Consider the following 22905-nt stretch of genomic DNA (forward strand, 5'->3'; position numbering starts at 1 on the left):
GTGTATGTGTCAATCCCAATCTCCCAGTTTATCCCTCCCCCACCTTTCCCCTCGGTAACTGTAAGTTTGTTTTCTACATCCATAACTCTATTTCTGTTTTGTAAATAGGTTCATTTGTACCATTTTTTTAGATTCCACATATAAGCGATATCATATGATACTTGTCTTTCTGTGTCTGACTTACTTCACTCAGTATGACAATCTCTAGGCCCATGGCACAGGGTTTTCTTAAAGGATTTATTCATTAGTTCATTTTGTAGTAAAAGAAAGGGCTTTGAGAAACATGTAGATCCAGAATTCTCCCTGAACGAGAGGCTTAACAGTTTTAAATTGTGTTAGAATGTGGTGGCAAGTACCCCACTTAGTAAGGAACAGTGCATAATTTATTAAATACAGATAATTTTAGATGATCACCTGTCCCAGATTCCACAGGAGGTTTCTAGGACTTCATGTCCCAGTAACCCCGTCATCCCAGAACTAGGAATGCTGTCATCAGTATCAATGGCCTGCTCTGACCCCAGCCTTAGAGGGAAAGGGAGAGATGGGCATCTATACATCAGCTGGAACGTGGTGACAAAAGTGTCTACCTCATTCTTTTAGGTGCTGTTACTATTCAGAGGCGTGCATGGAAGAAGACAAGGGGCAAGAAGGGAAAAAGATATGGATTTCCTGGAGCTCTCCACTGGAGCTGGAGATCCCCAAAGGGATTTGTGAGCAACTGCCTAGCAGTCAAGGCCCTGGCTGGGCCTCAGCAGCGAGGGCACTGCCTTCTGGACATCAGGGAACTTGAAGGCCAGAACAAGGAGGCCAGATGCCTGAAGCCTCATGAAGGGTTACAGAGGGGGACAAGTATCCCTGGTAACCAATTGATGGGGTTTCCACAGAGATGCTAGTTGGACATTTTTCTCCTTCAGTTTTTTTTTTAAATTTTTATTGGAGTATAGTTGATTTACAATGTTGTGTTAGTTTCAGGTATACAGCAAACTGAATCAGCTATACATATGCATATGTCCACTCTTTTTTTAGATTCTTTTCCCATATAGACCATTGCAGAGTATTGAGTAGAGTTCCCTGTGCTATACAGTAGGTTCTTATTAGTTATCTATTTTATATATAGTAGTGTGTATATGTCAATCCCAAACTCCCAATTTATTCCCGCCCCGCCCTTATCCCCTGGTAACCGTAAGTTTGTTTTCTATATCTGTGACTCTACGTTTGTTTTGTAAATAAGTTCATTTGTACCCTTTTTTTTAGATTCCACATATAAGCGATATCATATGATATTTGTCTTTGTCTGACTTACTTCACTCAGTATGACAATCTCTAGGTCCATCCATGTTCCTGCAAATGGCATTATTTTGCTCTTTTTTATGGCTGAGTAATATTCCATTGTATATATGTACCACATCTTCTTTATCCATTTCTCTGTTGATGGACATTTCGGTTGCTCTCATGTCTTGGCTATTGAGAATAGTGCTGTGATGAACACTGGGGTGCATGTATCTTTTCAAATTATGGTTTTCTCCAGATATATGCCTAGGAGTGGGATTGCTGGATCATACGGTAGCTCTATTTTTAGTTTTTTAAGGATCTCCTTCAGCTTTACCATGGATTTCTTTCTTTAGGTTTGTTGAACGTGGATTATGAACACCTTACTTTCACTATGTATCTATTCATCTGTGGGCAAATTCCAGCCTGGCATAAGCAGAGTGGGCACAGATACATCACATTGCCCCTGCCCCTTGACCTGCTCCTGCCCATAGTAGGGGGGGCACTGTTGGGAAAGACACTTTTTTCTCGGGGGGTTGCTCAGCTTGTAGAAGGGAAATACGAATCTGTTGGTAACTGCCTTGTGTTCAGAATGGGTGAGCTTGAGAATGAAGCCAACACAGAGGAAAACAGAGACAAGAAGTAGAGAGACATTCCTAACCATCTTTTTCTCAGCACCCAGATCAAGCCACGCCTGACATCCTTCCTTGATTTTTTAAAAATATATGAGCCAAGTTTTTTTCCCTACTCAAGCCAATCTGAACTGGGGTATCTATAAGAAACACTTAAAAGTGTCTTGGTACACTGACATTTGGTAAACGATGCATTTTTCAGTCACTCGGTAAACATTTGTTGAGCGCTTGCTTTGTGCTAGGCACTGTGCTAGAAAATAAAGCTAATAGGAGCCTCGTCAAGGGGTTATACCCCAGTCAAAGACACACTGGAACCAATGATCACAGAGTAATGTGATAATAATTATAATACCAATTTGTATGGGATATTAAGTCTGCACCTAGGACTGCCTGGGAGTGGCTAAGTTCATAATATCTGATTAGAGAAATATTTCTCGAGTGAGAAACATAAAAGGAAAATTACCTACGTAATTAGCATAGAGTGACCAGAATTTTTGAAATCAAAAGTAGGATAGAGAGATTGACAGGATATGAGGTTGGCAGGGGTGGCATTGGGAAGGGGCAGTCGAGGGGTCCTGTGGGGCTGGAATCCTCTGACTTCCTCCGACAGATCATTTTCTCAGCATCCCAGCTTTTTGTGGGCTCCATCATTGAGATTTGCAGACTGTGTCCTAATATAAGCCCCCTCCACACCCCTAGGGTTGGGGCATAGGGAGGGCCAGAGGCATAGGGAGGGGCAGGGGGCGTGGGTTTTATTTGTGACCATTCTGCTTATGCCATGCTGGAGTCTGCCCACTAATGAACAAACGCACAGTGAAACTAGGGTAAAGGTTCATTCCTCCCTTACATGCAGTCTAATGCCATTAAAGGCGGCTGGAGGTAGGGAGGGTGTGCTCTTCTCCGGTCATTCAGCGACTCAGGCTTTCTTTCTTTCTCTCTTTCTCTCTCTCTTTCTTTCTTTCTTTCTTTATTTATTTAGGCCAAGCTTCTATGGCCCTCAGGTCCTCCACAGTGTTTTTTTTCGATTTTTTTTGGCCGCACTGCGCGGAACGCGGGATCTTAGTTTCCTGACCAGGGATCGAACCCGCGCGCCCTGCAGGGGAAGCGGGGAATCTTAACCACTGGACCAGCAGGGGAGTCCCCTCCACAGTATTTTCTGCCCACATTTCATGGGCCGGAACTCAGCCACATGGTACCACGTGGCTGCAAGCAGCTTGGAAATGAAGCCCAGCACTTTGCCAGGAGAGGAGAGGAGAATGTGGGTATTGGTGGGCACTAGAAGTTTCTGACATACCTAGGTTGTGAGATACAATGAACAGCTTTATGCAGCCATGACAAAAGAAGCTCAGGTGGTGTCAGTCCACCTAAACTTTTCAGGCAAGATGCTGAAAACAATGTGTATGGCCGTTAAATCTTTGATCATTGAGTCACTGAACATGTTTAGAAACCAGAGCTCCTATTCAGACTCATTTGAAATATTATTTTTGTATCTCAGTTGGAGAAATCCTGAGAGCAATTAATACTAGCAGCTAGCTGCATGAAAGCAAAGACTCCTGAACTGAGCAGATACAGACATCAGTTACTTCAAAACAAATTCCACACAGATTCCTTCTCAATCTAGGATTACACCCAAAATGTAGATAATGTTTATACTTGGCTCCAAAAGGAATGTTTCAAACTGGACTAGTTTTGTTTATAAGAAGGTATTACTCGTAAGGAGATACTGTGTCAGCGGAAGGATAGCATTTGGACCATTTGCCTGAAACAGATTGGAAATGTCATGAAGAATGATGCTTTGAATTCTATAGTCTTAACACAAAAGACAAGACATACGATTGTGGGAAAATAGAGTGACACTCTCCAAATCCTTACAGCAATCAAAAATTGAGTGATTTCAAATTTGAATTCAGATGTAAGCTGAATTTGAAATTAGAAGTGATTTCTTTTTAAGTGCAAAGACAATTAAGGGAAAGACTCAATTGAAGAAACTGGAGAAGAGAAGCAGACACTGATGAGATGCTCCAGCAAGAAGCAGACAGTCTGAAATATAAATCTAAATGCAGCACTGGGAAGAAAGAGAGAAGAAATCCAGCGTCTGGGCATCCCAGGAAACCCACTTTGAAGCAGGACTTGCGGAGCTGAGTGAGGATGTCTCTCCCAAATGTAATCCCCAGAGTGTGTCCCTGCAAAAATCCTTGAAGATTTGGAGGTGGTGAAAATGAGAGGAATTCCTGAAAAGGAGACAATTTGGAATCTTAGGTGTCTCCCACAAAGTGAGACGTGTACCCATACTCTTGGATTGTATTTTGTCAAAAGGGTGCACACTGCCTGCTGACATGGACAGCAGTTGAGATGGCCTCGCTCACTGCTGGAGTCTAATGGGTGGCTCAAGGAACATCGCATGTACTCTGGGAACAAACAACTGGGCAGCTAACTCTAAGGTGCTGTGTATGGTGAGTGCTTATTAAAGACACAGACCAAGTGTTGGGCGGGAAGAAATGGGAAAGACTCCCAGAGATGGTGCTGTGTGGACTGAGAAGAGAGGGGATGGGGTGAGGAAAGCTGAGGTGCTGCATATAGAGGGGTTGCTTGAGCAAAATCTCAGACTAGAGTACTTGGCGTGTCTTGCGGCCATGAGGCCGGAACTGTGCCAGCCAAGCTAAGCGGTTTGATCTCCAAAGGCTTCTGATCTTCACCCCACCAATAAAACCCCTCCCCAGTAGATATAATTTTTAATTTCTAAAGGTATTAGAAATACCATAATTATACTATACACGAAGAGTAGAATTTTAAATTGTTACCCTAAGAGCTCATGATCCAGTCTAGTGAGAGTAATAAGACACATGACACAACTAGTGAATATTGCAGGGCTGTGAATAAAGAGGAGCTAGTGTGTTTGATCCAAAAGTAGTTTGATCGGGTGGTTTTGTTTCCCCATAATTTCTGTATTCCTTTCCTATCACCATTCTAACAAACTCCCACAAACTTAGTGGCTTAAAACAACACAAATTTATTCTTTCACATTTCTGGAGGTCAGAAGTCCAAAATCAGTCTGACTCGGCTAAATTCAAGGTATTGGCAGGGCTAATCCTTATTCAGTAAGACCTACACTATTCGCTATCATCTGATAGATTTCCTCATCTAGAAAGAGAGGAAATATAAGTTCATGTCTCCATAAGTTGGAATTTAGGCCAAATTAGCTTCAAGCATGCAATTCGGGTCTTCAGGGGACACAATTTGAAGCATTTTTGTGATTGTTAAACTCACTGAATATTTTTGGGCCAAAGAGCTTTTCTGAGTCATTTTCCTCAATATGGCATGGGAATGATAATACCTACCACACAAGGTTACAATAAGAGTAAAGCTAGGTGCATGTCATAATATATAGTCTATTAGTGCTGTTCATAAGTACTATTACTACTACTCATAAGCAACTATAATACACAGAGTACTATAGTACTATTCATAAACTATGGTATTTTGTAATGTCAGAAGTATAGTGATAATAGGAATATATATATATGTGGGATATTAGAACATCCCAAAAGCCACCTTCCCAAAAATCTAAAGTAATGGTTAATTTAATGCACTGCTTGCATTGAACATTTGAACAGAGAACAGGCTCAGCATAAAACAAAAAGATCTTTCTGTATCATTTTTTCTTGAACCTAGTTTACAAATGTCCTCCTGTAAATTCTGAGGAATGCGAGGCCTTGAAATTAGTGAGCAAGTCTGGTAAATGGAAGTAACTGTCCAATTCCCATTTCTACTAATTTAAATGTGTGTGAAATGTTTACAGAGACAGCAAGAGTATGGGATATGATCAAAACACTTTCTTTCTGATCTTCTACTGTGCTTGCTGGATATTGTGGTGGGCTGAATAGCAGCCCCTAAAGATATCCATGTCCTTATCCTTAGAACCTATGAATATTACCTTACAAAGCAAGGAAGATTTTACATACGTGATTAAGTTAAAGATCTTGAGATGGGGAAATTATCCTGGATTATCTGGGTAGGCCCAACGTAATCACAAAGGTCCTTCTAAGAGGGATACAGGAAGAGAGAGAGAAGAAAAAGTGACAACAGAAGCAGAGATTGGAGTGATGTGGCCATAAGCCAAGGAATGCCAGTGGCCTCTAGAAGCTGGAAGAGGCAAGAAATGGATTCTCCCTTGGAGTCTCCAGAAGGATTAGCCCTGCCAATACCTTGAATTTAGCCGAGTCAGACTGATTTTGGACTTCTGACCTCCAGAAATGTGAAAGAATAAATTTGTGTTGTTTTAAGCCACTAAGTTTGTGGGAGTTTGTTAGAATGGTGATAGGAAAGGAATACAGAAATTATGGGGAAACAAAACCACCCGATCAAACTACTTTTGGATCAAACACACTAGCTCCTCTTTAGTCACAGCCCTGCAATATTCACTAGTTGTGTCATGTGTCTTATTACTCTCACTAGACTGGATCATGAGCTCTTAGGGTAACAATGTCCTAAACTCCTTTCCATTCTTCTGTACTACCAAGCTCAGAGCTGTCATAGAGCAGCCACCCTGTATTGGACCCAGCCAAGTCTGAACAGATGCATCTGGACACGTCTCATGAGTTCAGAGGATGACCGTGTCCAGGTGGTTATTTGTATATGTGGAATTGTTGAGAAAAAAGAAGGAAGAGTAAAGATGATGTGTGAGGGTCTGGGGCAGGAATGAGTGGCGGTACGGGACAGCACTTGCCTCGTCTTAACCCAGACAAATTAAAGCCTTGGGCTGAGTCCAGTGAAGTTGTAGGCAGATACTGCATGGACGGCTCTCAGGAACTCAGAGATGCGGGGCACAGAGGCCCCTGCCCAGGTGAGAAAGTGTGACACCTAGCAGGGGACATTTCTGCACTGTGGGCAGCCCAGCTCTGGCACAGCGAGGGATGAGGGGCAGATAGCGTCATTTGGCCTCTCCTGGAGGACAGACTGGGATGTCCCCAGACACTGCTCTCCGGGCAACAAGTTAACAGGGAGCCCCATGGCAGCGGCATTTGGGGGGGCAGTCAACATCCAATGGTGGCTGGGGACAGAGGCACGTGAAAGGACCGTTTGTGAATACAGGTGAGGCACTCCTGGGGACCCCAAGAAATGATTAGAGGAGACTCTATTTGTGTAGACATGGGGGTGGGAAGGAGGCAAAGACCTGTATCAGGTAGATGGGAGCACAAACCAACCAGATACAAGCAATTAGTGTTAATTAAACCTTATTTGTGCCCACCGGTTGGTGAAGCCAGGATCTCTTCAGGTATCAACTGGATTACTGCTTTCAGATTAAACGTAGTTAGTGATAGAAATGAACTAAAGTGCTCAAAAGCGTCTAGACTAAGATAATTAAGAACTAACTGGGGACTTCCCTGGTGGTCCAGTGGTAAAGAATCCACCTTCCAATGCAGGGGACGCAGGTTCGATCCCTGGTTGGGGAACTAAGATCCCACGTGCTGCAGGGCACCTAAGCCCTCGCGCCACAACTACGGAGTTCGTGTGCCACAACTAGAGAGAAATCCGAGCACCGCAGCAAAGATCCCGCGTGCCACAACTCAGACCTGATGCAGCCAAGAAAATAAATAAATAAAAATAAAGAAATATTTTTTAAAAAAAGCTTTATATAATATATATATATATATAAAGCTATTCTTTAAAAGAACTAACTGAAAAGCAGACGTTTTATGTTTTGAAAGCATTCAGCATAATTGAATGTTGATTTCACCCGCTAGTTTGTCTATTGGATGCTGGAACAATTGCTGCTGGTATGCTGTGTCAGTCAGATTTCTGATGTGACAGAGCCCTGGTCTTCACGCTGACCATGGTTTCCCCAGTCCTTAGCGCCTGACTCATAGAGGCATTCTGTAAATATTTATATTATCCAAATAAATCCCTATATTAGCTAAGTCAGAGAGGCATGTTATTGATCCTTTACTTCCTCTTTCACCGTTTACCTCCTGGAATTGTGGAGTGTATCATATCAAATTAGCAAGCAAAATCCATCTTCTTCTTTAGCAGGAATTTCAGCATGTGGCTCAGCCATGACAGAGGAAGTATAAGGAGATTTTGTGTACTGGTGAGAGGGTGGCAATTTAAGCTCACTATCTTATGCTTTGCCTGTGAGTCTCCTGCAAGGTCATCGAATGACATCTGGCAAAAGACCCATGAGGCATCCCGAACCTCTTGTGACTTTACCAGGAAGCATCGTCTGAGTTAGCAGTTGCCTTGGAACTTTTCTGTGAATCTGATGGGGACAAAGGGTGAAACACACTCACCTAGGGTAGGGACCAGGAGCCCCGAGTCAGGACCCCAGGTCACCGTCCTTCTTCCTCACTCCACACGGCTTCCCCAGGCATAAGGGAGGCATGAGCTGAGTTAGTATATATTGATCTCCCAGATATCTGTGGGCAACAGAAGCCATTGCCTTAATTGCTCTCCGTTGAGGGATTATAGTAACCCCGGCTGCAAACTTCCCCACAATCTAACATTTAAGCATCCAGTCTTGTGAAACTAATTCAGGGAGAGCTTTGCTCAAATCACCGGGCCTGTATTATATGACTGTGAGGTTGCCAAGGAAAATAAGTCTGAGTAATCCCTTTGCTAGGAGATGAGAAACAAAAAAATGCTGGCAGACCTTTAATATTTTAATTACCTGCTTCCAGAACAATAAAAAGGGATTCAGGTCTTCCACTTACAGTAGTACATTATCACAGCCCATAAAATACCTTAAACTATTTCCTTAAGATGTAAGCCTTAAGCTTTTTCCTTTCATCTGTATTCAACCATTAGATTTTAGACAAGTAAGAGTTAAAGTTTTCCTTCAGTGGTTTTGGTTACAAATATTGGAACCAAAGGTAATTTGAACCTTGTTGCTTTCTTGGAAGATTTTTTAGGGTTTTTACGTGCCTACAACTAAAGGTAATATGGGATCCTGGAACAGAAAAAGGACATTAGGTATCTAAGAAAATCTGAATAAAATATAGATATTAGTTAAAATAATAATAATGTATCACTATTGGTTCATTAATTGTGACAAAGGTATAATACAGTAATGTAAGATGTTAATAATAGGGGAGACTGGGTGCAGGGTATATGGGAACTCTCTGTGCTATCTTCACAATTTTTCTGTAAGTCTAAAACTATTCTAACATAAGAATTTTATTTGAAAAGAATGCCTCCTGACCTCATCGATGACTCATTGAAGGTTATTTTTGTGACAAGAGCAGAACTCTAGTGGATAATATGGGCAACACAATTTGGGCTAAACTGAATACCCATGAAATGGTGACTCCAAAGGAAGCCTGTAAAGCTCCTGGACACAGAGAAGATCCTGGCTTCCTAACGACCTTGGAGCCCAGGCAGTTCAGAAATGCAAATGAGAAGTGATCATTTTATGGGAAATGGATCAAAACTGGAATGGAAAGGCATCAGGCAATATTGTTAGAACAAGTCCTGATGGATGTGTGCGCGCGCGCGCGCGCGTGTGTGTGTGTGTGTGTGTGTGTGTGATGCCTCCCTCGTGCTCCTTATGTTGCCCCCCGTGTCAGGAGTGTTTTCTATTTCTCATCTGCTAAGAAACCACCCTCATCTCTTAAACTGTCTTCACATCTTTCACGGATCTTTAGGAGGCTAGATTCATGGACGACAGTGCTTGCTTACTTCAGACCTCTTATAGGTCCACATCAGTTAACCACAAACGAAATTAAAAACCAAGCTTTTGCAAGCAAATCTATAATTATACAGAGAGCCCAGTGCCTGTTTTATGTTAGATTTTTTAAGCCACTCTAAGCTGGCTGTTCTTAGGGTCATTCCACTGGAATGACTGTTATCAGATTCCCAGTGACTCCCACCCCCCAAATGTGCCAAAACCAATGGTTAATGTCCTCATCTCATTTTGCTTGACTTCTCACCAGCATTCAACATGGCTGCCAGCTCCCTCCTTCCTGAGCAGAGACCTTTCTGTTCTTCCTTGACACCACACGCTCCTGTTTCTCTTGCTACCTCAATGCTGACTCCTTCCTAGTATCTGGCTGACATCTGCTCGTCTTCCCTGAGTTGCATGCCCCTGGCTTGGCGCCTGGCTCTCTTCTCTGTGTATATCCACTCCCTTGGTGGTTGCACGCTCAGCCCTGGATTTCAGTATTATCTATATGCTGATGATTAACCCCTCCCACTCCCTTCCCTGAGCTTCATGCTCATGTATCCGACATCTCACTTGGATAGCTCTACCTGAATAGCTAACAGACACCTCAGACTTAACTCATCAAATATACGACTCATGACTCCCAAGAGAGTTCAGACTACTAGATAGAGAACAGATGTTATTGTATTAACATTTTACTACACACACCTTTATTGCCCCTCAGCCCTGTGTTTCCAGGGCTAAACTAGCTGAATATAGAAAATGGTCACCGATAAGAGGCAAGGTACTTTCAAATAAGAAATGTGGGAGTTCCACGTGTGTCGAAAAATGACTGAAATTAGGAGCTACACACATTTTTCAAAGATTAATAATATTTAATCAGTGCTTCTTTTGTACCGAGTACTGTTTGAAGTATTTTACGCGTTTTATTTCATTTAATCCTTACAATAATCGTAAAGGTAGATATTATGGCCCCATTTTCTTATCAGAAAATGAAGACACAGAGAGGTTAAATAGCTTGGTCAAAGTCACGGAGCCAGAAGGAAACAACTGAGATTTGAACCCAGACAGCCAAATATACTCTAAGCAGTCATGGTGGAAATTACAGTTTCATTTCCCACCCCAGGGTCAAGTTCCTACTCACATGACGTTCCGCGCCTCGGATTCTATTACTGGACTCCGTGATCTCTAACCTCAAGTGTGCGTAGAAACCTCGCGCTAGACGAACGGGAAACAAAAGGAGTGAAGTGAGTCCTATTATGCACAAGCATCAGAACACCTTTTTTTTTTTTTTAAAAAAAAGAAGTGGCTTATAAATTAGATTTTAAAATAAGGACAACATTGGTTGAATGCTGCTGCTGTTAGCATAGTCATGCAATGTGGGACAAAAATTCTCCGAGAGCAGGCCAGGGGGGAGTCTTAACTAAAATCTGTAGCTACTGCACCCTTCGACTTGACACAGGTTCTTGTGAGAGTTTATTAACCAATGGTTGCAAACCCTTCAAGCATTTCCTGTGAATGGCTTGCTATACGGTTAGCTAATTAGATCATTGGTGCGCCAACCCCCATCTCGGCAGGTCTGGCCCCCTTAATCACACCCCCATGGAACTGTGTGGTTTGTCTCTTCTCTCCATTGACACAGAGACACGAGCCACTGGACCCTGAATCTTTTTTCTTTTTTTTTCTTCTTTTTGGCTGCGCCTGCGTGGCTTATGGGATCTTAGTTCCCTGACCAGGGATCGAACCCGGGCCCCTGGCAGTGAGAGTGTCAAGTCCTAACCACTGGACCGCCAGGGAATTCCATAGACCCTGAATTTTAAAAGTGGATCATATACTAGGTCCAAGCAATAAAAATATTGATGCGAGGGCTTCCCTGGTGGCGCAGTGGTTGCGCGTCCGCCTGCCGATGCAGGGGAACCGGGTCCGCGCCCCGGTCTGGGAGGATCCCACGTGCCGCGGAGCGGCTGGGCCCGTGAGCCGTGGCCGCTGAGCCTGCGCGTCCGGAGCCTGTGCTCCGCAATGGGAGAGGCCGCAGCGGGGGGAGGCCAGCGTACCACAAAAAAAAAAAAAAAAAAAAAAAAAAAAAAAAACTACTAAAAATATTGAGGCGAAAAAGAAAATTGGGAGTGCTATGTCAACTGGGGAAAAGTATTCATTTCCATAGATACTGTACTGAATCTGTTATTTTCAGAAAATGCCCAATTTCTGTCAAAAAACATGATGAGAAATCTTTTTTTCCTTTCAAACATTACTTTTAAATGATGCATTACATTGAATTGTTTGGTATGAAAATAAAAGTAAAAAACTTGCGAAATATCACCCTTTCCATTGAAAAAACATTTCAAGCAAATGAGCCTGATATTTTTGGTAGTTTTTAAGGACAGGTTTTTATAAATATTATGCACAATGCTTTTGAAACATTTCCTTTCCTCAGTATACACCCATACACGTATTGCTAAAAAACTGCCCCCAAACATATTTATTAAACAATGCATATAGGCAGAACTGTGTAAGGATTACTGGTTTTGATTAAAACAGCCCCATCGCTGTTTTACTACAGTATTTATCGTGTTTGTTTCACTTTTGAACACAAGGACCAATTTTCTAAAAAGTTAACCAATCCAAATGTTGGTGCTCATCTAGATCTGGCTTCTTCTTGTCTTCTTATGTTTTCTTGTGAAAAGTGTGTAAATAAACAGTCAATGTAATACCATTAGATAAAACCAGAGCGAAGAAACAATAAAAGCCAATGTTTTGAGAGTTCCTAGTTTTGCTGGTGATCACGGGAAGGACAAGAGATAGGACACAAATCTCTTTCATTTAATTGTTATTGAGCATTAAAGACCAACAGGAACATATAGCCGGATGTTTTTGTTTTCTTTTTTTATTTTATTTTAGCCAGGTTTAAAAATAGAAACAGGAAGCTCAGATTCCACGGCGATATTTGTTATATAATATTAACCTAAGTGAGTTTATCTATGTAGGGACTGAGAAGACCATTTCATTCCTTGCTTAACGTACTGAAAACATTTCCTTTTAAAGGCAGAGTCTCAGTAAAGAGCAATTCATATGCCTGGACGCTTAAAGGAGTGTTTCACGGTGAAAGTGACTTGTAAGTATGCGTTATATTCAGGAAATGCAAACACTCCAAGGAGAAGGTGGTGCCGGTGGTGATTCTTCAAACCATCACAGAACTTTCCTGCCATGTAGCAGAAATTGTGACGCTATTAAAAACTGTTAAGCTAGACATGCTTTTCCAAAAAGAACAGAGAAATTACTTACATCTCAAGCTCCACTGCAAGGCTGGCTCCGCCACTCCCAGACCTCTGCCTGATCCTTCACTCTGGCTTGACAGCTGGTATAGTCTGCAAGGCAGGACGGACGGAATGCCTGTTCTTGCACTTGCTGTTCTTTTCCGTTTTCAGAGGGCCAGTGGCCCTGGTCATTTCCATGGCAACCAGAAGGAAGCTGCCCACCTACCGGTTTCATGAACCACACAGTGGGAGACAACCCACCTTGGCGACTGCTGGCTACTCTTTTGGGGGTTCCAAAGTGGAAAGTTTCCAGAAGAAATGAAGGAGACTGCTGCTCTATGCTGACTTGAAGGGCTAACAGTAATGCAAGAAATTCTACTTTAGCAGGAAATTGAATGAATTAAGTGTAGAGCATGGAGACTCCTTGATGCTTTCACTATCATTGTTTGTTCCACTCATTTTGGCTCAATGAATTGTTACTTATGGCAAATGCCTGAACTAGTACAAAAATTGTCCTATTGTGGTTGTTCCAGAGAGAAAGTGAACTCATTTCAACTCCAAAGTTGTAGTCCTAGAGTTTATTACACTATGTGAAGTAAGTCAGACAGAGAAAGACAAAGATCATATGATATCACTTATCTGTGGAATCTAAAATATGATACAATTTTAGTATATGTGCTGCCAAAGCCAGCACTAAAATATGATACAAATGAACTTATTTACAAAACAGAAACAGACTCACGCACACAGAAAATAAACTTATGGTTACCAGGGATTTCCCTGGTGGTCCAGTGATTAAGACTCCATGCTTCCAATGCAGGGGGCGCAGGTTCGATCCTTGGTTGGGAAACTAAGATCCCGCAACCCCCGCCCCCCGCACCCAAATAGCATCATACAACTATGGTTACCAAAGGGGAAAGGGGAGGAGGAGGGATAAACTAGGAGTTTATGATTAGCAGATACAAACTACTATATGTAAAACAGATGAAGAACAAGGTCCTACTGTATAACACAGGGAGCTGTACCCCGTATCTTGTAATAACATATAATGGAAAAGAATATGAAAAAGAACATACGTGTGTGTGTGTGTGTGTGTGTGTGTGTATAATTGAATCACTTTGCTCTACACCAGAAACTAATACAACATTGTAAATCAACTATACTTCAACAACAACAAAAAACAAAGATATTGTCCTGTTCTCTCTTTTTTAGTTCCTTTTATAAAAATATTGTATATATATAAGTGAATCATTTTGTTGTACACCTGAAACTAACACAACATTGTAAATCAACTATACTTCAACAACAACAAAAAACAAAGATATTGTCCTGTTCTCTCTTTTTTAGTTCCTTTTATAAAAATATTAAAATCAAATAAATATGTAAAAAACATTCTATTACATTAATTGATGAGGGCTCACTATGGAAGAAATCAGGTGGATGACGGTGATGGAGAAAAGTTTTTCTACTTAAAAACATTAGAAAACTAGAGCAATTGATTTATAATTACCCAGATACAGATTATCCAATACATTAAAGCAGAGAGCACCTCCCTAGGGAAATTTATTCATTTCTTTATTATTCATCTGGTGAACCCTTTCTACACTCCTGCATTGTGCCAGAAGCTTTAAAGGACAATAGAGATAAATGTCATCATTCTTGTCTTCAAGGAAGTTATAGTGTGAGAGGGGTGATTATATATGTTGAATGTGGGAAATGTTTGAAGGGAGGTACAAAGAAAACATGTAAGAGATTCGGAAAATGCAGGACTACATTTTGGCAGGGAGACTGAAGAAGTCTCTGTGGAAAGGTGCTTGATCTGGGCCTGAAAGGATGGCTGGATATGAGTAGTCGGATATGGGAGGAAAAGGGCAATAATGCCTCATGGGATGATTCTTTGGCCAATGGAGGATGTGAGCTGTTGGATGTCTCCTCCTTTCTCACCTCATACAGTCCTGACACATACATCATCAAGCTTCTCAGGTGGTCCATGGGATCAAGCAACACAGGCAATTAAGAAAATTGCTGGAGCAAAGGTTTCGAGATGGGAGAGCACCTACGAGTGTTCTCTGAAAGCCAGTGATTCATATTGAGAAGCAAGGGAATTAAGAATAGGGAGAATCCATTATTGTTGATGTTTAGTTTCAGCAAAGCAAACATATTAATTTTACCACATGAGGATAGTGGAACATGGACTTTAGTTCAAATCTCGATTCTGCTACCTTCTAGAACATTATTACCTTTTAATTTTTTATTTATTGCAGTTAGTTGATTTACAATATTGCATTAGTTTCAGGGGTATAACATAGTGATCCAGTTATTATTTTTTGCAGATTATATTCCACTGTAGGTTATGAAAGGATATTGAACATTATTATTTTAACTTTATAAGCCTCAGTTTCCTCATCTATAAAGTGGGGATAGCAATATGTCATTGAGAGATTGCTAGGGATTGAGGGATGCCTAGGATGGAAGAAGGGAAGGCTGACTGTCCATACACCAGCTTTCCCAACTTTCCAGAAAAACTGTGGCTAATACAATGGCTTGGTGCCCTCAACCTCTGTGCCAATCCTTTTCTCTCTCGCTGGCCTCTGCTACAGAGATTGGAAAACCAAAAACAGTCAATTTGCAGAGTTTTCAACTGCCATGGCAGCTGGGGCTCCACACATGATTTAGGTTTTATTGATCCTTTATCCTTGAGTCGGAACTGAGTCACCAGGAGAGAGGACCATGGGCGTTTGTTCGGGAACTGAATTCAGTGGGGAGCAAGAGAAGAGTTATGAGCATCTCTGTGGCTGGCCTGGGTCTCGGCAGAACTGGGCTAGTCTGGGAGCTAGTGCTGTGGGGGGTGTTTTCTGATTGACTTGCTTCCGGGTTGTGGCAGATGCCTTGGAGCCGATGACTGTGGCACTGGCTTCCTGTAGGAGAAGGTGGCCTCTTAATTCAGCAACTGCCTGATTATGGAAGAGGCAGCAGCTCCCTTGATGACCCAATTCTACGGTGGCATTCTGAGTTCAACTAAAGTCTTTTCAGCCCTCCCCAATGATTTAAGAACTCTCTGTATATCTTAAGGAGCTCCTTGTGTTTAAACCAGCTAAAGTGGACTCTTGTCTCTAATCGACATGATCCCTGAATGAAACACTAGCTCTGGCCAGTGCAAGGTAAGTTTGCTGGTACTGCCTCTTCTGCTGCTTCTTCCTGTTTGAACACAGACACAGATTGGGGGAGTAATTCCTATCACTGAGGACAGAGCAGGAACGTAAAGGAGCCTGGCACCCTGAGGACATTGCTGAATCCCTACAGCAGCTCCGTACCACCCAGTCTTCAAGGTAGAGTTAATATTACCTGCTCACAGTTATTTTAATGACTGACTGTGATAAACTACATAGAGTATTGAGCCTAAACTGTGCACAGAGGAGGCATTCAATTGTGGTAGCTATTATAATCATTACTCTTTGTCACCATCTCTCTTTATGACATGGATGCTTTCCAGGACCTCTTGCCGAGTCAGGGGCTGGAATGAAGGCACAGAGAGCGTAGGGGTGGGTTCCTCCCTGGAAACTTGAAGTCCAAAAAAAAGACAGCTGCTGATGAAATATGGCTGGATCTCTGTGTGTGGCCTGTTAAACATTTACCACAGGTTATATATCTCTCCATCTTTCTGAAACACTCACTTCCATTTGCTCTTTGTGTTAATGGGGTCACATGGTTTAAGTTGATTTAGCAAAGGTAAGTGTTCCGAAGACTAGAGAAACCATTCCACTGCCTGTTCTGTTCAGCTGCAGAGTCAAGGGGGTGGTGGAAAAGTGTTTGCTCCCTGTGGACTTGAACCCTACTTTTTTGTCGTTGACTAATTTTGTTTCTTTCATTTTTTTTCATCACAAGAGCAATGCAGGCTCCTGCTAGCACATTCAAATGATACCCAGTGTATTAAGTAAGAGTGAAAATCTACACCTACCTCTCCAACACGTCCTGGAGAAATAGTGCTCGTGTAAGTCTTTATTGAAGCAAATCTTGCTTTGTCTTTAAACTTCAGCAGCTGCTTTGATTGTTCATTAACATGCTGGCTTAAACTCTTTTATGATGAGGTCATACGCCACCGCTTCCAACAGGCTTTCTTCTGTGTATTATCATCTGAGGTCTCTACTACCACTGGCTTAGCCACCTCCAAATCATCACCAGTATCATCTAATACCGTTTATTCTGTCCTGGACAACTTCAGGAACCATGTCAGTTTCCTTCTTTCCTTCTCAACTCGTTCTTGGCGATGTCAACAACCATGTTACTCAATTCACTGCAGGATACAGACACTCATGTCTTCACGTGGTAGCACTGAGGGTGCTGTAGACTTTGTCATGGGTGTACGGCTCTGTTCCACCTTCAAGATGCCACTGCTTCCTTTTTTATTCTTTCTCCCATGCTCCTGCTCTGCTCCTATTGTCACAGAAACCTCTATACATTGGGGCCTTGGTTTTACTTTGTCTGTTGTACCTACTCTTTTTTTTTTTTTTTTTGCGGTACGCGGGCCTCTCACTGTTGTGGCCTCTCCCATAGATGCCCCATACCACTCCACCCAACCCACAGAGTCTGCTTTCTCAGTTCCTACTCTCAGGGTGAAGGCACTCATGGAGAAAATGCAAAGAATTAAAAGTTCATAATGCTTGGCATCAGATGGACCCCTACCACTATCCCACCCTCCTTTCAGTCTGCTCTTCCCAGTGGTTTTGACAACTCTTCTCTACTTATATTGAATACTCATTCCTAACACAGCATCCTCATTCCCGTAAGAGCGCCTGGCATCTTTTTGCCCTGAGAGGAGCCAGGACCTGGTCTGAGTTTTCTTATCATCCTGCTCACACCAACACATGTCTTCTTAAACCACAAACATCTTGGATCAGGCACCTCTCATGTACCACTTCAGATCCTTTCAGGCACACTTATCTTTTGTTCCAGCCCCCCAACCAACTGCACATGGAGGCATTTTGCCAGCGCCTCCTGCCTCCCATCCTAGGACCTATCTGTTTTCACGGTGGCTTGGTACCCTGCAGGCACCCCTCGGCATCCTCATAAGTACAACCCAGAAGTGCTGGGGAGCTAATGCTTCCTGGAGTGTTCTTTGACCAGTGAGGGATGCGAGCTGCTGGATAAATGCTTCCTCCTTTCTCATCCCAGACTGGCAGTCCTGAGACGATGTCATAGGGCTTCTCAAGAGGTCCATGGGATCAAGCAACTCAGTAACATATCTTCTGCAGCTTCTCACTGCTTCACTCTCTTTTACTCCTTCTTGAGACCACATGCAGATACAAAAAAGGACATGCAGATACAATGTTACTGATGTCTGCTCTCTGGGGAAATAGCCTGAGACACATCCTTTATTCTTCTTTCCAAATTCTTCCTTCTCTGAGCTAAAAACCAGCTCTTCCCATTTCCTGAGAGAGCTTCCTTCTACAGTGATAGCCTCACCTCTTCCAGTAAGTAGAATCTTAATAATTTTAAGAAATGTGTCCTGAGAGCTTCAAAAATCGTACTGTTTTGAGTATCTCTCATGTATGATTATCCCCAGAAAATGGAGAGAATATCCAAAACATCATGGTGATGTCTTCAGGCACTTTGGTGGCTTCGTAAAGTACACTTGATCCTTAAACAACATGGTTTGCACTGCGTGGGTCCACTTACATGCGGATTCTTTTTCATTAGTAAATACTATAGCACTACACGATCCATGGTTGGTTGAATCTATGGGCGGAACTGTGGAGGAGGAACTGTGGATGGAGGATATGGAGGAACTGTGATATGGAGGAACTGTGGATGGAGGATATGGAGGAACTGTGGATGGAGGATATGGAGGAACTGTGGATGGAGGAGGTCCACTTAAATTATATTAGGATTTTCTACTTCGAGGAGGGTCGCTGCCCCTAAACCCCACATTGTTCAAACGTCACCTGGACTAAAGTAATTTGTCATAGTACATCACCGTAATAGCAACATTATCCATGAGCTTGTCTGGATCTATGAAGAAGTAGAGTTCCTACCACTCATGACTGTTACAGCCTATTCAGAGATTTATGGAGGAACTGTGGATGGAGGATACGGAGGAACTGTGGGTGCCGAGGGTCCACTTAAATTATATTAGGATTTTCTACTTCGAGGAGGGTCGCTGCCCCTAAACCCCACATTGTTCAAACGTCACCTGGACTAAAGTAATTTGTCATAGTACATCACCGTAATAGCAACATTATCCATGAGCTTGTCTGGATCTATGAAGAAGTAGAGTTCCTACCACTCATGACTGTTACAGCCTATTCAGAGATTAGTAGAGAATAACAAAGCCATGATATGATACAGATGTTGGGCAGCTGGCTAGGCTTGCTCTCCCAAAAAGTGACTCACTCCTGCACAGCACTTTCACAGCAGACATGATTCCAGTGTGTGCTTTGGCAACATTTAAAAATTACTACTTGCCTTGGATCGTGGGGTCATTGACAAACAGTAAGAACCATGAATATCAAAGTTACAAATGCCAGGGTCTATTGTACTTTCTAGCTCTAAATCTGTACCGTCTGGACTTTGAACTTCGGATGTGCACAGCCTCTTCAACGGGAAAAAATAAACCTTCACTTGACTTTACAGTGTCACTCAACTATGACTCTATCGTCAGATAGATCTACTGGACCTTCACTCGCCAGGTTGTCCTATGACTTTATTTTTGAATCTAGTGACTCTTTCTAATCTTTACTAGAAAGTAAAGCTTACTACTTTACTTTCTAAGCCTCTCTGTTGTATTTGACTATTAGCCAGCCTTTCCTTGGTCCTCCATTATCATCCGTGGGCCTGTGATTTTTCTCTAGTGTTTACTTCATCATTCGAATCATCTCTTTCTCTTCTTTTGTCTCTTCTTTCTCCTTCCTTTGAGCACTACCCAAAGCCCATCCTTGACTCTGATCTTCTTTTACGTTTCTTCTTCATAAATTCCAGTTCCTTGTTTCAATTATACTAAGGCCATTTGGAGAACAAGTAGTCAGCACAGACTATTAGAAATAGGAGGGCTGTCATCTTGATACTTGGTAATCCATCTTCATTTGAATGCCTCCGGAAATGAAGGGTTTACCTTCTCACACAGCAGCTTTTTTTTTTTTTTTTTTTTCATTTTTGGAGAACTCTACTATGTAAAATGGTTTAGTATGTTTGGCCGAATCTATCTCCTCATGATTTTGAGACATTGACTGTTTTTCTGTCCTCCAAAGTAATATTGAAAACATTTCCCTCTTCTTTTTGATAGCCCTTAGCAATACTCTGTCGGCTTATAGTAAGCTCCTCTTAAGTCACTCAGACCCTGAATCTCAGAAACATTTTTGATTCTTCCTTTTCCTTTAGTTCATAGAGGAAACAAGTCACTAAGTACTCAAGACTTGTTCTGAAGTTTCTCCTGCAGAAATTGCATGTTTCAAGGTAGAAGACTTAAATATTATAAAAATAATATCTCAAATTAACTTATAGAGCTAATGCAATAGTGATAAAATCCCATTGGATTTTTTTTTCCAAAGGAGTAAATACAAATTTTCTGAAGTTCAAACGACATAATAAACAAAGAAGACTCCAAAAATGTAGAGTGATAAGGAGCGATTAGTAACATGCATTATTAAAACAAAGTTACGGTCTTTAAAATAATGTGGTATTGACTTGGACTGATCAATGGGACAGCATGAACAACTCAGAATTATCATTTATTAAATATAAAAATGTGATATATAAAAGAAGAGAATACATATCAAAGAGGAGATTAAAGATTACTCAGCAATGATTCTGGAATCACTGGTGAGGAATTTGGAGGAAAATCCAAACTTCAAATTTACTGAATGAAGTCCATCTGCGATTAGTGAATTTAAAATATAAAATCATAGAAAAATAAGGGGAAAATTATTTGGATAGTGTGATTAAATCTCTGGAACACTGAGAAACTTTTTAGATATGAAGTAATTGATGGTGCAGCCACCTTGGAAAACAGTCTGAAAGTTCCTTGAAAGATTAAATGCAGAGTTTACCACATGACCCAACAATTTCACTGTAGGGTGTACCAAAGAAAAATGAAAACACACATTCACACAAAAACTTGTTCATAGCAGCATTATTCATAACACCCCCAAAGTGAAGACAACCCACGTTGTCTTCAGCCATTAACTGACAAATGGATAAATAAAATGTGGTGTATTTATACCACGGAGTATTATTTGGCAATAAAAGGAATGAAGTACTGACACATGCTGCAATATGGATAAACCTTAAAAACATTACCCAAGTGAAAGAAGCCAGTCTGAAAATATTACATATGGTATAATTCCATTTATATAAAATATCCAGAGTAGGCAAATCTATAGACACGTAAAGTAGATTGGTGGTTGCCCGGGGCAGGGGGCTTGGGGTTAAATAGGGATGAATGCTAATGTGTGTGGGTTTCTTTTTGGGGTGATGAAAAGTTTCTAAAATTGACTATGGTGGTGGATGCACAGTTCTGTGAATATACTAAAACCATTGAATTTTGCACTTTAAACAAGGGTATTGTAAAGCATATGAATTATATTTCAATAAAGTTGTTAAAAAGTAATTGAAAAAGTAAGAAGATATCAACCTATTATAATACATTCCAAAAATATTAACCGTATCCTAAATCCTTTCTCAAATGAGATAGGAGTATATGGTGTTCAAAAGGGCAGAGAGATTAAATGAGGTAAGAGCTGAAAAGTTTTCATTGGATTTCTTTTTTCCCTCTTATTAACGGTGGTAAAAGTCATTAAAATGTTCTGTAACCAGATTTCACTGTAGCTTACTTCAATTCAGTCTTTGCATTTCTCTACGAAGTCTCCACCTCATAACACATCTTCCCCAGAAATCACCGTTTACAAGGAGCACAAAGAAGAGCTCCCAAGATCAACCTCTTCATTTCTGAGGTGAACCCACTAGATGTTAATACTGTGCTGTAAGGAAAAATGATCCCAACTCAAACTAATTGGAAAAGAAATAACACTGCTGCAAAGGGCACTTTAAGAAGTGCTTTTTGCTTGTGGAAAGAAACCAGCAAATCCTCTAAGTATAATAAAGGAGAGTGTTTTACAGTTAAGCACGATTTGGAGTGAAGCATTCAGATGTTGCTGCTTTGCTGGTCCAGGCTGTTAATGCTCTGCTGGTCCTTCCCATGGGGCCCCTTCCTTAGGAATCACAAAGCTTCATCTGTGGCACAGAGATGCCACACTCCCTATACAGGGCAATCTTCTTCCTCTTTCTCCTGGCAATCAGTTCAAAGTTCCTTAGCTTTCCAAAGTAGAAATCCTTTGCTTCTCTTATTTGTCAGCTGTTTCAATACATTGACCTGCGGCATTAATCTCACTGCTTCATAATACCCATTGCCTAAGCCAAGATCTTTTCTCCCAGCCAGAGCCTGTATTAGTATTTGAGTCTAACTGGCCTCCAAGGAGCTGCACTGCTGGTTTGTTCAAACTCTAACAACAAGGGAAGATGCTCCTGATATATCTTGACCTTGTCTAGCAGCTACAGTAGGGTCATAGTCTTTTCCATCGTACTCACTTAAAAGTTTTCTTGAACCCCTGAGCAAATTAAAAAAGACTTGAAACTTGCCTTTCAATGATTTGTCCGCAAGAATTATTTTGTCAACATCCATTCTCTTAAAACCTGCTTGTAGTATTTTAAAATTCTGGATATATTCATGATTTCGCTTAGTTTGGAATTTCCCTTTCTTCAAGGCAGGATAACCAGGGAACAGCATATCCATTAATTGACAGTCAGAGCCCCCCATGCATAACTGTTCCATCTTTTTGGGGGCCGATTGCAGAGAATCATTCATTAAAACCAGTATCACCTCTTTTTACTGGAAGCGGACTTAAAATTGGAATATGATAATGGAAGGACACCCTTTATGCTGTGAACATAGAGATATTTTAGAGATGCCGCAGAAGTGGATGGCTGGTCATTTAGAAGGTGATCATGGTTCAGGATCTAGTCTAATTTTGAGGCAACAGAAATTCCATTTTTTCAGTGAACTTGGAAGTGATCATGCTCTGAGGAACTGGCTCCAGCTACCTAG

At 41.5% G+C, this 22905-nt stretch overlaps 1 protein-coding gene and 1 pseudogene across 2 annotated transcripts in view; both read right to left on the reverse strand.

The window, feature by feature from the left end:
- The window catches only part of EPCIP (exosomal polycystin 1 interacting protein), a 17664-nt gene extending 4723 nt beyond the window's left edge, over positions 1-12941 (reverse strand). The window contains exons 1-3 of one of the 2 annotated variants that reach the window (XM_055086347.1): positions 12838-12941; positions 10700-10773; positions 8189-8314 (exon numbers count right to left, since the gene is read on the reverse strand). The gene's annotated coding sequence lies outside the window, so the exon portion shown is untranslated. The remainder of the gene's footprint in view (positions 1-8188; positions 8315-10699; positions 10774-12837) is intronic. The other variant, XM_007100605.4, reaches the window with a different exon arrangement.
- Positions 12942-22059: 9118 nt separating this feature from the next.
- LOC112063968 (microtubule-associated protein RP/EB family member 1-like) lies at positions 22060-22665 on the reverse strand (annotated as a pseudogene).
- Between the last annotated feature and the right edge of the window lie 240 nt (positions 22666-22905).

Source organism: Physeter macrocephalus, chromosome 8 (genome assembly GCF_002837175.3).
Source record: "Physeter macrocephalus isolate SW-GA chromosome 8, ASM283717v5, whole genome shotgun sequence".
NCBI classification, from domain to species: domain Eukaryota; kingdom Metazoa; phylum Chordata; class Mammalia; order Artiodactyla; family Physeteridae; genus Physeter; species Physeter macrocephalus.